The 15,548-nt window shown below is 37.0% G+C and overlaps 3 long non-coding RNA genes across 3 annotated transcripts in view; 2 read left to right on the top strand and 1 right to left on the bottom strand.

Moving 5' to 3' along the window:
* Nucleotides 1-15,548, bottom strand: part of LOC139819576 (uncharacterized) — a 159,554-nt gene that overhangs the window by 96,716 nt on the left and 47,290 nt on the right. The window lies entirely within an intron of this gene.
* On the top strand, nucleotides 9,569-11,512 carry LOC139818685 (uncharacterized). Its single transcript, XR_011733480.1, has 3 exons — nucleotides 9,569-9,642; nucleotides 9,728-9,837; nucleotides 10,950-11,512. It is a non-coding gene; the product is annotated as an uncharacterized lncRNA (long non-coding RNA).
* On the top strand, nucleotides 12,627-14,469 carry LOC139818840 (uncharacterized). The gene is made up of 3 exons (XR_011733533.1): nucleotides 12,627-12,727; nucleotides 12,962-13,103; nucleotides 14,223-14,469. It is a non-coding gene; the product is annotated as an uncharacterized lncRNA (long non-coding RNA).

A 15,548-nucleotide genomic window follows, 5' to 3' on the forward strand; every position in this document is an offset into this window, starting at 1 on the left:
TTCTATCGCGCGCGCGACAACTCGTGCATAACGCTCCTTTATTTATTGCTCTTTTGATCTTGGGGCTCGGACGCGTTGATAAACGACCGGTTCATATCGCGAATACGATTCATCGGTGACTACTAAATCACACGTTGACCAATGGGGAGCATATTGGCCCATTGACTCCCGTTTTATCGTAAGAGTCGGGCAACTGAGAAATAAGACGCCTTAGAAAGAACCATGTTGAATCTTTCAATGCGATTCTCGCCTCGATTTACTTGATTGCCAGTATATCGCTCTTTTTCGTATTTTAAACTAAAAATTATTAAAAGATATATATTTACATTGCAGAAGACAGCGATGGATGTAACATTATGTGCTAAAGAAGCCATAAATCTTCCATGGAAGGTTCTCTCGTTTCATCACGGGAAGAACGATTTTGCTGAAGTATCTAAAAATTTAGCTACATACAGATCTGAATAATTTTGTTGCGCCATCAAAATAATTATGTAGAACACTCAAACTGATTGCTAAAATTTCAAAATTTTTTTCAGCATTATCATCATACTTCAGTGACCTACTATAATTATTTTAATGGTGCCACAAAATTATTTTCAGATCTGTATCTAGCTAAATTTTTAGACACTTCAGCAAAACCGTTCTTTCCGTACAAATAAAAATAAGCAAACTGTGTCAAATGACTCATTTTAGAACGTGACTGTGAAATTTTTTCGCTAAAATGCTCTGTCATCTGTTCTCTGTGGCGTCAAAACTCGAACGTCACAAGTTAGATCCTAAAATTAGCCGTATTACGCACACTTTCGACATATGGCCTCTCCAAGTTCAAGATAAGGCAGATCCTCCCATCAACAAGGCAATTTCTCGACGTGATTCGAATAAACGATATCCATCATCCGGCAGATCCAATCACGATCTTTGATAAGTGAAATTCACCGGGGGGGTCTCCAAGTGATTCGTAAGTCCGTTTATCTATTATTCGCGGCGAACACTCACGGTTAACAAAGATGGCTGACTACAAACGCGTAGCCGGCTTGATGTCTACGAACGTGTGTGCGTATATTCATTTGCGCGCACACGTACACGTACACACATTCACGCACACGCACACACACATACACACACATATATAGGCATCTACATACAAGTACGTACATGAACACGGAGTCATCGGGAAGCAAGTAGTCGCGTAGAAGACTCGAAGTCGCCGATCGCCGTCGCCGAAAAACCGCACCGGAACGCGAGCGAGACGCGATCGCGGGCAGTACGGATTGATGCACGTACGACTGGCTGGTGATGCAACATAAATTAAACTGCATAGGTCGCCTGCACACCCCAATCAGCCCGGTGTCCCATGGTCATCGTGCAGCATTATCGGGCCGCCGCCGCCTGGATACGTGTGTGCGTGCCGTGCGTGCGTGGGCGGGAAGCGCTGCGTATGGCACGCTTTTGTATGCGGCAAAAATTGGCATTGGGCAACACGGGAGGGTTACCGTTACCCTCCGTTTCGCGACTCGTATCGACACGCCGACGGGGATAACCGCCAAAAATACCACCCCCTGTCGATCCCGATCACGCGCTCGCTTCCTGCTTTTTCCTCCCCCGCGTTTCCCTCTTTCCTCCCCACGGATGCGCGATTGTCGCGCGGATTCGAGGCGAGCGATGCCTCCGTGAGAAATCTCGCGTTTCTTACGCGCTCTGCGAACAGATCGCGGCCAAACGCGTTTATATTACGCGACCATATTTCTTAATTCTTGTGTCATTCCAATTTCATTAGGTCAGAGATAGCGGATCTGGAATTAAAAACAGAAACAGAGCTTTCCGATAGTCAGGAATTTAGAAACAGTATGAAGTGGTTGCTTGAATATTTCAATGCTCATGAGCGGAGCAGCCGATGGAAAATCCTCGCGAAGCGCCATGCTCTGCTAGAAATATTGCACGTGATCTCGAGCATCGAGGTAACGAGGCAACAAATATTTTTCGATATCGTCCGACAAAGAATCGGAAACGTTGTCGGAAACAAAAATGACACGACCGCTTGCACGCGCACTCCACAAAAGTGGCCAAAACGGAAAAAGTGGATCGGGAGACACCATCGGGATCCGAGTACCCTCGGAGGATGCGTTGCGCAAAATTGCATTTAATGTTGCTAGCGCATCAGGCGGGCGAGGCAAAAAGAACGCGCAAGCGAGGAAAATACGGATGGGGGAGCGAGCGAGAGAGGAGAGACAGAGAGGGGGACGAAAATACGAAATGAATGTGCGGACGACGAAGATGGGGAGCTGACAAAAAGAGGACGATGATGAGAAACAGAGACAACGAGAGAGGGAACGTCGCTACTCTTTTAATTGAAAACTCGAGTGCCCTCGCGATCTTAATTAAGAGTCGAAAATCTTTAGCCCGATCGATTGGACAAACGGGGAAGGCCCGATCGGTCAGCCTCGCCCTTTGGCAATGATCACTCGCAGCGCGAACACACTTTACGCTATTTCCGCCTTTCGCTCTGGCTCTCTTTCCGTTATTTGAAGTATTTGAATCAATTATTGCGACAGAGACACAAATCAATCATATTCTATATGAATGGTTAAAAATATCAATATTTTCTAGTGAGACATTACATCAAATTAGAAGCTATGTTAACTGAAGATATTCAAACTTTATCTGCTATAATTTTTGTAACAATTGCAAGAATGGTCACTTTACACTATTTTCCACCTTTCGCTCTGGTTCTCTTTCTATTATTTGAATCGATCATTGCGAACGAGACACAAATCAATCATATTATATATATATATATGAATGGTTAAAAATATTTATATTTTTTAATGAGAATTATATCATATTTGAAGCTATGTATTAACTAAAGACATTCAAACTTTATCTTATCTGTTATAATTTTTGTAATAATTACAAGAATGGTCACTCGCACATTTTATGCTATTTTCCGCCTTTCGCTCTGGCTCTCTTTCTATTATTTGAAGTATTTGAATCGATCATTGCGAAAGAGGCACAAATCAATCATATTTTATATGAATAGATTAGAAATATTTATTTTTGCTAATTATATAAAATTAGAAGCTGTGCTAATTGAAGAATATTCAAACTTTATCTTATCTATTATAATTTTTGTAACAATTGCAAGAATTTTCTTTTTGCTTCTTCAAACTTTTCCTTTTAGAACACATGTCTTTTCTCGCGGTGTCCGAATCATTTCTTTCTCATTCTCTTTATCTCGAGACTCTTCATTTTTATCGCTTCGCGATAAGAGAAGTGCGTCTCTCGCGAGTCAACGCGGGGTCGAGCTTTATGAGTTAGGGGGGACAGGGGGAGGGCGGGGTGCGATAGCAATCGCAGCCACTTCGCGAATCTTGACGAAGATATTAAGCGAACGGAACGCGCAACGGAGGAGGCGCCGTATCGTTCCGCGATGCTCGAGCCGCTCTCGAGCGGCCGGATGATCGATACTCGATAGTGCATCGGCTTCGCTTCTCGTTTGTATCCGCGACAGCGTTATGCAGCGGCTTCCTCCGTTCGGCTAATTTCAACGTAAAGCGAGACGACCGCCTGGAATATCAATAACGTTCGCGGCAAAACCCCCGCCGCGCCGCGCCGCGCGATTCCGTTGCTGGGCTTCTCGTTGTTTAGATAATAGACTGCGCCATTATATCGTTTCGTAATGGACCTACGTGCGTTTTCGAACGTAAGCGCGACTGCGGCAGCGGCCCGGCTTGTTCGCCGAACGCTTTTGCGGAGGGATACGTTATTCCGAAATTACTGCTCTTCTCCGATATTCAACCGATACTCATTATTGTTTGAATTACGAAGATTTCGATTTCATCATATTAGTGCGTTTGTTAGGTGAATCCTATCATTTCTGCCGAGCGTTCTGCAGTGCTTCGTGTAATACAAATGAAAAGTTTCCATCATCTTTGTGTTACAAAGATAAAAATATAACAGAAATCATACAATTACATCTTTCTGTATATAAGACGAGAATATCTCTTTTTTTATATATTTTGTAACTAAAGTAATATTTAATTTAAAGAAATATAATGTTATACAATAAATATAAAGTATCTCTTCGTTCGTATTTTTGTAATTATAAGTAAACGTTATTATTGAGTCGAGTGATCTGACAATGTGAAATATCGAAATAAATGTTTTACTCGATATGTTAAATAGAAGAATAAATAGAATAAAAAGGACGCCTAGAGAATGCAACCTGCGGTACAAAGCGGCGTCGAAAAAAGATCGTTCCGTGGGTGCTCGTCGTAATTCAAACTTTTTCGCTTTCGATGAGTTATTAATTTGTGTTTTTTGCGTTTTTTTAATTTTTGTTTTTTCATATTTTTCTATGTTTTTTACAATTATTTTTGTTTTACGTATTTTTGTTTTAAACGCGAAATGAGTTTCAGGGCACATTCACCCTTTCATCATCGATCCGATTAGGGACCCTCATTGCCGACTTTTCCTTTTAGAGATTACTCGGAAGCACATAATGCACATGCGTGAACATTGATTAGTTGATACATTTACTAACAGATGGCACCATCGACCTGCTTAAAAAGGGGTCAAAGTATTGTCCGCGAAATTGTGCGGGAGTGACGTTGCCGGAAATCTATTGACTAACTCTGAGATTTCGTGAAAGCGGCGTTACATCCGCGGTGAAAGACAATAAAAAATATATAATTGTTTATACGAGACAACGTCGCGACATTAATACGTTTTTTTTATTTTAAGTAACATTAATAAATTCTTGATATATTGCAAAAATTATATTATTTACGCGGTAATATTATTTACTATACTGCTAATTAATTTAGTTTAACCTAATTTGTACAATATATCGGAAAAGAATGCTTTTATTGGAAAAATAAAGAATTCCGTAATAATACATCTTAAAAATAGCTCAACCTAAAATATGCAGATAATGAGCTCAGAAATAGCGTGACATATAAAAGATATATTATCTCTCTAACTTTTTAAATGTAAATACGGTTACAAAGGGCGCCAATGATAATGCCAATAATAATGAAAGTAAGCTGCTTCGATGCCTTGAAATAAAAGCGCGCATTCGATCGAGTTCTTGAGAAGGTCGCAATGTTTTTCCCGCGACAGCGCCGGACGAATACAGGGGGGATGCAAGTTCGAAGTTTAGCAACCCTTCGGTAAGGGTGCATTGATGTGAATAGTCTACCCCTGTCCTTCGGGGGCCAATGAATTCCGCGCACTGATAATCACGCGTGTCAGTATGCGTGAACCTACTTCGTATGGTCAAGACTAACTTGGGTTACTCGTTCGCTATCGGAAACCGTTTCCGAGCCTTTCGACAACACGTCGTGTGTGTGTTCCCGCGTGTACATCATTCTGGTAAATCATTTTCGGGCGAAGGCAACTTTTAGGAATGCGCAAACGTCTGTCGATGTTTTCGAGAGTGCCGTAGATTATTCACGGTTTCACTCGTGCTGAATAATGGCAGCGTTCTAGTAGCTATCCGTATATACGAATCACTTCTGAATTCTACCAAAATGGATATCCGGCTTCCAACGTTATCTCTCAGCGATATCAAGCTGATATTAAAATGCGCGAGGTATCGATTCCTTTCATTTCGGTACATTAAGAAAGGATTCGGAAGTGTCCTGTCAACGTACAAATCGGTTCGCCTGTATTACAAGGCTAAATTCTTAACAACGCGATAAATCTGCCCTCTCTTTTTGATCAAAATAAACAATAATGAAAAAATAATTAGCAGTATATTAATATTAAGTATAGTTAATATTAAGTTATTAGAAATAAAACAAATATTTTTATTCATATCGTAAAAATATTGTCTTATTACATTTGTAAGGTACTGACAACGTCTTTTTGGTGTTATTACAACCTAATTTGGCTAATTATATCGTTATTTGACACTTTTTTTCTTAACTGATATCGCTATAGATGTTTTATCGGAAACGATCTATTTATAATACAATATTTACGCTCAAAATGCAGAATTGCAGGAGGGAGGTTGAACCATCGTGTAAACGGCAGCACACAGAATCATGTGCACAGAGTTATATGTCTGCAGAGACGACAAATAATCATTATTTGCACGTCAACTGTATAACGCGAATTTATTGAGAAATTAAATTTAAATTATTTATTATTTATTTATCATCCGAGCCAGTTAAATTGTAATTATGTGGTAATTGAATCAATCAGTTACCATTAACTTCTATTTTATAATAAAATATGTTATTAACTAATAATTATTACCACATCACAAATAAAGTATATAAATTTATCTCTCGAACCGAATTTATCCTCGAAGGCCAGCCGTGTTGTATTGCAGTTAACATTAATATCATGCATCTAAGATTCAGAATTCTTAGAATTCGAGATCTTAGAATTCGTACTTTCCTCAAAATGTAAAATATTGTTTAAATATTACACTCTTGTGTTTATTAATACCTTCAGATTGTTTTAAATAAGTATTGAATATCTCTTACTATTAAATAATCCGACAAAAATAAAGTTTAGTGAATGATCCACTATTTCACAATGTTTCTGATACATCTATCTCTGTTACGCGTCATGCACGCGTACTGTTTTCAGTCACGCGCGATATCATTGATCGCCATTAAACGACAAACGCGCAAGTCTTCGAGATTTATTTTAACATATATGTTCATGTTAATTTGTAATATCCAATAAAATTCAAATTCTCTGCGAAAACAACTATAGTAACTTTTTTTTATACTAGATAAACGTTTGGGGTATCGCGTATAGGAAATAAATACAGGAAGGAAATCCAGAACTCGTTTTCCCTCGATTTTTGGTTCGTCGATATATCGCGACAGGCCATTAATTCTGCAAAGGACATTTTCGTCGCGCAGTCATCGACGATGACCGACGTCCAGAGGGGGCATTAAATATACTGGACGCATCTGGACACAAAAAAAAACCTGCGATATTTGCACGCGGCCATTTATAACCGGCTAGTCCTGCCGCGCGGCTACTTAGCAGATATTTTACAGTGAAAAGGTACCCTGCGGGGGAACGAGTTCAAAAGTTCACGTGAAAAACAGCGTCAGGAAATTGCTAGGAAATGGCCGGGAGAGCGGATGGTCACCCTTTCGACGGTGGCTCGTCCCTGCGCCTTCGGTCCTTATAATAACCTAAACAGCTGGAAGAAAGGCCTTTAAAAGGCCAGCACGCGTCAGACTTAAAAAACGGTCGACGGCGGCCTCCACCCTCCACCTCCGCGGCGCGGCGTGGCGGAGGGCGGAGGGCGGCGGGGTGCAGAGGAAATTAAGACTTCTCCCTGCGCATCCCGCGCTCGAACGCCTCTGTTATCGCTTATTACTCGAGCCTTCGTACGCGTTTTTCGTCGTACGTGCGCAATCCCACGAATACCTACGATTATTTACACAGCTGCAAATAATAGATGCATCAATTGAACGACAAAGATGTCATATATTTATTCTCAAATAATATAGAGTAGTCTCTACTAATGTGTTACCGATATTAACGCATACGCAACGAAATATTACAAAATATGATTATTTATGAAAGAGCTTTATTAAATACTGCGTATGACTAAATACAACCGAGAGCGGCAGCCAGCCTTTTCCTCCTCTCCCGGCGTTGATTATCGTATGAATAAATTATTAGCGTAATACAATAGAGGATATAATTTATCTCAATGATAGTTCGACCGCATAAAACTACCATTGCTGTTTTAACGTTACATTATAATACGTTATGTAACATAGAAAGATTTCAAATATATCGGGACTTTGTCTCGGTCTAATAAAATTATTTTTTTTATTTCTCAACTTTTTATTTTTTTCGTTAATTCTACTTGATTTTATTCTCAGTGTTAGTAACAAGAGAAAACAATCGATTTGCGTTATCTGATTTCATCGATCGCGTAAACCTCAAAAGGCCGAAACCGGCGCGGCGCCGGCGGTGGGGATTCTCGCTGCTCCTTTATGTCGCACAGGGAATTCGGAAATACGATTCGCCTAAGACAGTAAAGTACGAGATTACGCGAGACGCAATATAACTCGACCATGAGTTTGTTTTGCCGTTTCTGCCGGCTATTTCGCCGTAAGATCAATTTCTTTTATCGCAGATAAAGATTATTACCGCCTGGAGAAAGTCGGCTTATAATTCCACCTTCGAGCATTCGTCGTTCTTTATTTTGGAGTGCTTACGACGTCGTGCGCAAGTTTCGTACTCAAAGTTGAATCACGTACGTTCGCGCGCGCGTCAGTCGTAAAAAAAAGATATTTCTCGAGCAAAGATAAAATTGTATCATATACGACGCGAAATCTGCGGTAAAATAAATATTTACCTTGAGATAAATGCGCGAAGGAAGAAATGTCACGCTCTTCCTTTTTTCCGACATTTCCATTTCGTAAGAGAGACCGAGAGAGGCGTCGAGGGAAGGAATAAACCTGCGTCTGACTTTCCCCCGATTGCTACGTCGTCCGCGCGCATTTTATCCCCGCGGTCATTCCGCCTTACCTCCCCGCGCGGTCGGGAAACGACGAGAAATCAATTTACAGTAAAACGCGGATGTCACGAAACGACTCCTGCACCGTCGCGTCGCCCGCCTTCGCGGAAAGGCGCGGAAAGGCGAGGATAACGCGCGGAAACGCGCGCGCGGCTGGCGGAAATAATACGAGTGTCAGGAGGAAAGCTTCGTTCCTTTTCTCGCCCGTTCTTTCCCACTCCCGCGAAACTTTACCGGCGTTCCTTCTCCCGGTGGCGGACCACCGCATATTTTCTCTGCTCCAACTTTTCGCGACCCGGCCCGAGAGAACGGCAGCCCTCCCGGCAGCTCTTCTCGCAATGTCAACCCTCCTCGCTGCGGAAGGATTCATATGTCGTGCGACGTTGTTGCGACAGACCGCGAGAATAAAGCGACGCCGTGCCCTCGATTTCACCTTTTTACAGCCAGAGAAATCCTCTTACACGCGGGGAGATAAAGAGCCGCGTAAACCATGGGCGTTCTTCCGCGGAGATTTGTTACGGCCGCGCTCGTCACTTCGATAATAGCGCGAGCTTCTGACATTAAATGACTTACGCCAACGCGAACATGCTCCGCAATAAAGACGATTCAATCTTAGAGAATGCCTGGCAAAAAATTGCCTGCGTCCTTATTTTACATGAATGAATCTAGAAAGTATTTCACAGGTTTTTTTATTTGTATAATATTGTTAAGTTTTAGAAAAAAGCACGCTGTGGCTGGTTGTCACGATATCGAATATACGGATAAATGAAGAAACGACGAAATTATACACCGCGATGCTATCATGAGGAAAGTTTTCGTTATCGTGATATTGTTTCTGCGGGGGGGTTTATAATTTTTCCCACTTTTTTTCAAGATCTACGAACATAGATCTTTACGTAATGTGTTGACTATGATTTGCGCAATTGATGAAGCCTGATAAACGATAATAGATATCAGCGACGGGCATAAACAGATGTAGACTTATAAAAACTTTCAAGGTGCACTACACACCCACATACTTAAAGAGATTATATTTCTATATTTCTACTCATTCTATATTTATACTCACCAATGATTTTGTATATAAGCTGACCGATCACCGAATTGATTCAGTTTGAATTTCACTGAGCTGACTACAGGTGAGGATACGAAAGCTTCATCTCTATATAGTTTAAAAGTATTTTTCTACTTTCTCCATAATTCTCCATATACTTTATAAAACAGGAAATTTCTCAAGCAATTAATCAAAAATGGGAAAATTCATCGTGCTTCTTTGCTTTACGCTTCTCGCAATAACTTTGGTCATTGCGGACTGCAAACTGCCCGGGCATCCCGTAAGTACCATTGCATGATATTATGTTTTAAACTGTAATATGTGTGTATCTCCACATTTTTTTATTAATTCATATATTTGTTTTGTGAAAACCATAATATAACTTAATATATAGTATACTTTTTAAAAATATGATGAATTCTATATGTAATTTATAGACATGACATAAATTGAAAATTTAACAAATGTAGTGAGATTTTTATACTTGATTGTTATTTATATATTATATATTTATGTATATGTAGATACATATGTATATGTATATATATATACCGGGTGTCTCAAACCACCCGTATCACCCGATTTATTCGTAAACGCAACATTTTAGAGAAAAATGTTCCAGACCAAAGTTGTATGGTTTCAAGGGGTACATAAGATGGTGTCATTAGTTTTACCTTAAATAGTTGCTTGAAGGTCACGTAAAGGTCACCTTCAATTTTTTAAATAGAACTACCTACTTTTTATTGCATATTCTTGTAGCTTATCTTGAGGGCTTTCCAAAACACTATAAGAAAGTATTTTTTCATTAAGAACTTTTGGAATTATAAAGCTTGAAAGTTCTAGTATTTTGACATAAAATACAAAATATCTTGTAAAACATCAAGTTTTCGGTAATGTTACCTTAATACTTTTATGCACAGAATAATGAGACGAATCAATTGATATGAAAAAAAGACATAGTTGCTTTTAAGAAAAAATATGTAATTTGCAACACGCATCTGCATACTTTTTCTTATACATATCTTATACATATCTTATACATATATACATATATATATATATATATATACATAATATTTTAATCCGGTGTATTAAACATGTTTTCTGTATGTAAGAAACACGTTTCGTCTCTTTCCTTCAAGTTATACACAATTAAGCAGAATAAAAAAAGAGTAAAATATATTGCTGTATAAAGTGTCACATTTTGAATGTTTTAAGTAGTGAGTAATGATAAGATTTGAGTGTTGATTACAGGAAACAATTTTATAAATGTGTGGATAATAACGATTAAGTCAGAAGTGACGAAAGTGCATTGAGCTTAAGTTTAAATAATTAAGTTATGTAATACGAAAGACATCGTGCAAGATAATAATCTCGCGTAATCTTTTTCAGTGCCACAAGGACTTTGAATGTTGCCCGGAATATATCTGCAATCGATGGGCTAAAATTTGCACCATCCGGACCAGAGGACCCGGAGGCCCAGCAGACGCAGGAGTCGAAGAATGGCCACAAGACACAAACACAAACACACACACACACACCCACACACATACACACACACACACAAAATGAACCTGCCCCTGCCCAATAAATCATAAATGATAGCTCGACCTGGACTTTGTTGCGTAGAACTGATTTAATCTTGATTGATTTAAAAATATGTAAAAATTTACACAATAATTGGAAATATACACTTGCTTAGTCATTACCCAGCAATATACTCTTTATGTCTCAATGACTAAGAACCCTTCTTCACATTATCAACCAAATTGAAGTCGATTTGTTGAACAGCAAAAATAATTCATTTCATATGATATTTTTATAAAAATAAGAACGTACTCTGGTATTTCATATTAAAAACAAGTATACATATATATGACGTAAATTATAAAATAAACAACCACGATAATCAACCCATGTAATAAATAAATAAAAATATATATAATAATATTAAATTACAATGTCTTTAGTCTTGTTACTTAAATTATATAATATAGTGACTGTAATTTGCTGCGAGATAAATTTCCTTTTTAGTTTCCGCTGGAATATGCAACTGTTGCAATTGAATAATGTATGTTTGCTTAAAATATTTAGCAATAATTCATCTTATCTTGAATAGCCAGGCGATATTTGATTAGAATCAAAAGACAATTAAATTTGAAACGGTATTAAAAAGCGGTGTTATTAAACATTTATTATTAAAAATTATTGTATTTTAAAAATAATAACTTTTACTTTTTTAACAAAAACTTTTTCACAATTATAATAGTTAATATCTATATACTGATCATCCTAAATTTCTCTAACAAACCCTCTGATAAATTCCTTTAATAAATCCACTATAAGAGATTTATTTACAATAAAAATCTTTTATAGTTGATACAATTTCTTTAATGCAGTTGTTTAATAATGAAATAGAATTGTAATAATGTGACAAAATTATTTATACAATTGCGTTTGATTATTATATTATGTAATTTAATCCTATTTAATATACTGAATATTGCAAAAGATTCTAACGTAGGTACACAAAATGCAAAATACTCCGATCTGCAAATACGGAACTGCAATAAATGTACTTCTTACGGTTGTAATTGATAATTTGGATTAAAAAGACGAGAACTTTGTGCCAACCACTGCCAAGGGAACGGGCTTGGAAAAATTAGCGGGGAAAGAAGACCCTGTTGAGCTTGACTCTAGTCTGGCACTGTAAGGAGACATGAGAGGTGTAGCATAAGGGGGAGATGGCAACATCGCCGATGAAATACTACTACTTTCATCGTTTCCTTATTTACTCGGTTAGGCGGAGCGCGTGCCCCGAGGGCTTCATGCCCCGGCGGTGCAATTTTAGAGCCAAGCGTGTCAGAGTGGCGTTAGGCCTCGCGGCCGATCGCCGTTAATACTCCCGCGTGATCCGATTCGAGGACACTGCCAGGCGGGGAGTTTGACTGGGGCAGTACATCTGTCAAAGAATAACGCAGTCTGCGTCTTTGAAAACAAATATTTTCTTTCATATAGCAGATGACGTAAGCAGTACATTTCCGATATTTTCGCTTTACATAAGTGCGATACAAACTATAAATACTCTTCAAAGATAAAAAATTCGTCAGTTACGATCACATCGTACGATTTGTGTAACCAACTCACTTTCCAAGAACAATTCTTAATAGGTAAGTTCTTAAATTCATCAAATTTTTTAAAAATAAAGGTTGAGAGTCGAAATTAATAATCAACTATTTCTATAAAACTATCTGTATTGTGTTAATAATAAAATATTTCTTATTTTATTAATTTCGTCATTTAAAACATATATTTAAATTTATTATGGTGATTTTTATAGCAATATTATCAAATTATTGTATCGCATGTCCGTTGTAGATATTATATATAAGAAATAATTACAGAAAATATTGGCAAGATGAAGTTCGTTATTTTCACCATTTTCATTATGATTGCTATGGCTATGGCCTTGCATTATAGTGAAGGATCTTATGCGAGTTGTGTGTCATCCTGCTCTTCTTCCTGCTCTTCTTCCTTCGCCACCCTGTATGTATTTTGATTGCATTTATATATACAAGAGACAATCATTTTTATAGTAATGATTATAGACGAAAAAAGGGCACGAACACGATAACTAGGGCCTCTTGATTTGACTGTGGTTTCTGGTAGTATTTTTTACGCTGAACAAAAAAATTTTATAGGTCTTATAGGACATAGAAAACCTTAAGCAGTAAAATTCAAGCAGTAAGCAAATCAGCCAATCACAGTCAAGAACTTAGGGCACAGCCCTAAGCGGTAGCGAATCCATACTGTTGATTTCTTACTGCTTCAGTTTTACTGCTTAAGTTTTTCTATGTGCCAAGGCCCTAACTGCTTTAGTTTTCGAGATATGCAGTATTAAAGCTCAAAATAAATATAATGTAAATTTAAATAATACTTCAATTGTGTGTGTATAAACAGTACACACGTAAGCGAGGGAGGGGCTACCGCACCTCCACCGAAAGCAGGGGGGAGGTGGGGGTGAACCTCGGTTCACGTAAAAAGTGTATGCATGAACTTTTCATGCTTAGAAAATTAATATAAATTTTTAAATAATACTTCAATTGTGTGTGTATAAACAGTACACACGTAAGCGAGGGAGGAACTACCGCACCTCCCCCGAAAGCAGAGGGGAGGTGGGGTGAACCTCGGTTCGCGTGAAAAGTGTATATTGTCAACGTCACCTTCCTAAGTGAGGGTGTCACTTTTATGCATAATTACCAATTTAAAAAAGTCAAGATTTATATTATATTTATTTTGAGCTTTAATACTGCATATCTCAAAAACTAAAGCAGTTAGCCTTATAAGACTTATATAATTTTTTGTTCAGCGTAAAAAATACTACCAAAAACCAGTCAAATCAAGGGGCTCTAGTTATCGTGTTCTCCCCGAAAAGAGAATGAGAGAAATTAAATTAGAATTAAGAAATAATAAATTTGTTTCATATTCTACGTATAATTCGTATAAATTTATTATATGTATTAAAATAAAGAGACCAGATGCTATTTTAAATCTGGGTTGATATATATATATATATATATATATATATATATATATCAGCAATATTAACTAATGTTAATTTTTAATATTGAAACATCTCTAATTATTATATCATAAATATTTTAGTGTAGACAAACAAGTGAGTGCTGTCGCAATCTGGAATGGCAAAAACATGCTAACATATGTGTGCAACAATACCCAAGGTCTAGAGGAGATACAAGACCTCGTGAACGACAAATGCCATACTAATAAGAATTGATATTTATTTATATCTGACTACGACACTACTTTTCTTTCATATATATATGTGTAAAAAAGAAAAGTTTCTATATTATATGTAACCTTAAATAAAGACATTCACAGGAGCTATCAATATTCTTTGTCTTATTTAATAACAATTAACACTATATATAGGTAGTAAACATTTAAAGAAAAATATGCTTAATAATATAAAAAAAATTTTAATATCAATACATTTAATTTTTTATAATTTGCCACTGCATATATGTAGAATTATTTATTTACTTATTAATGATTATGGCATATAATGATTATTTAATTCGAGATCTAGCGTATCATGATTGTAACGATGTATTATAATATTTCTTTCTTGATTGCATTTATTTTGTAAATGTTTATAACATACGTATAAAATCTCGTGTAAATAGTAACTCGACAGAATTTAAAAAAGCAAAATTTTCTTACTAATTTGATTAAGCAGAATGCGACAATATCGTTCTGAAATATGTAGTTAAGAAAATCTAGTTTAGAACGTATTTTTTAGTTTTAATTATAAATTATAATTATAAATTATTATAAACTTTGCAAGAAATTTAAATATATAGGCAAAATAAAGTAATACGATAATTAATAATTATTAATTTAAAATTGTTTTAGATCTATTTCAAAATGACTGCAATGCATTTAATATATTTTTAGTTTTAGAATTAACCGCTTTTAATATCTATATATTTAAATTTAGAAAGTATTTTGCAGGTTTTTTTTATCTGTATTGTTGAGTTTTAGAAAAAAGCATGCGCTAACAAAAAAAATAACATATGTCAATTTACAATTTAAGTGCGACGCACGAGCATCGTTGTTGCATTGTTTGTTATATCGATATATACACGCGCGACGATAAATAAATAGCGCGAGCCTGAGTATCTTTATCAGAAACTCCAAAATCGATTAGGCAAAACCTATAATTAAACGTATGTTTTCTCTCGTTACAAAATTATGACTGATGAATTCTGATTTCTTTATAAACGTCTGTAAATGTGTATGTATTTTTCGTCACGCAAACAACTGTGAAGAAACGTTCGTGAAAAAATAAAGTGTTCAATAAAATAACGTAAAACGATCGTACTTACGTTCTTATTTAACACTTTGTTCGCTGTAAAATCTAACTGATCGATTCTCAAGATTTATTACTATTCTAACGTGAAACCGCGC

The sequence above is a fragment of the Temnothorax longispinosus genome, chromosome 9, assembly GCF_030848805.1.
Source record: "Temnothorax longispinosus isolate EJ_2023e chromosome 9, Tlon_JGU_v1, whole genome shotgun sequence".
NCBI lineage: Eukaryota > Metazoa > Arthropoda > Insecta > Hymenoptera > Formicidae > Temnothorax > Temnothorax longispinosus.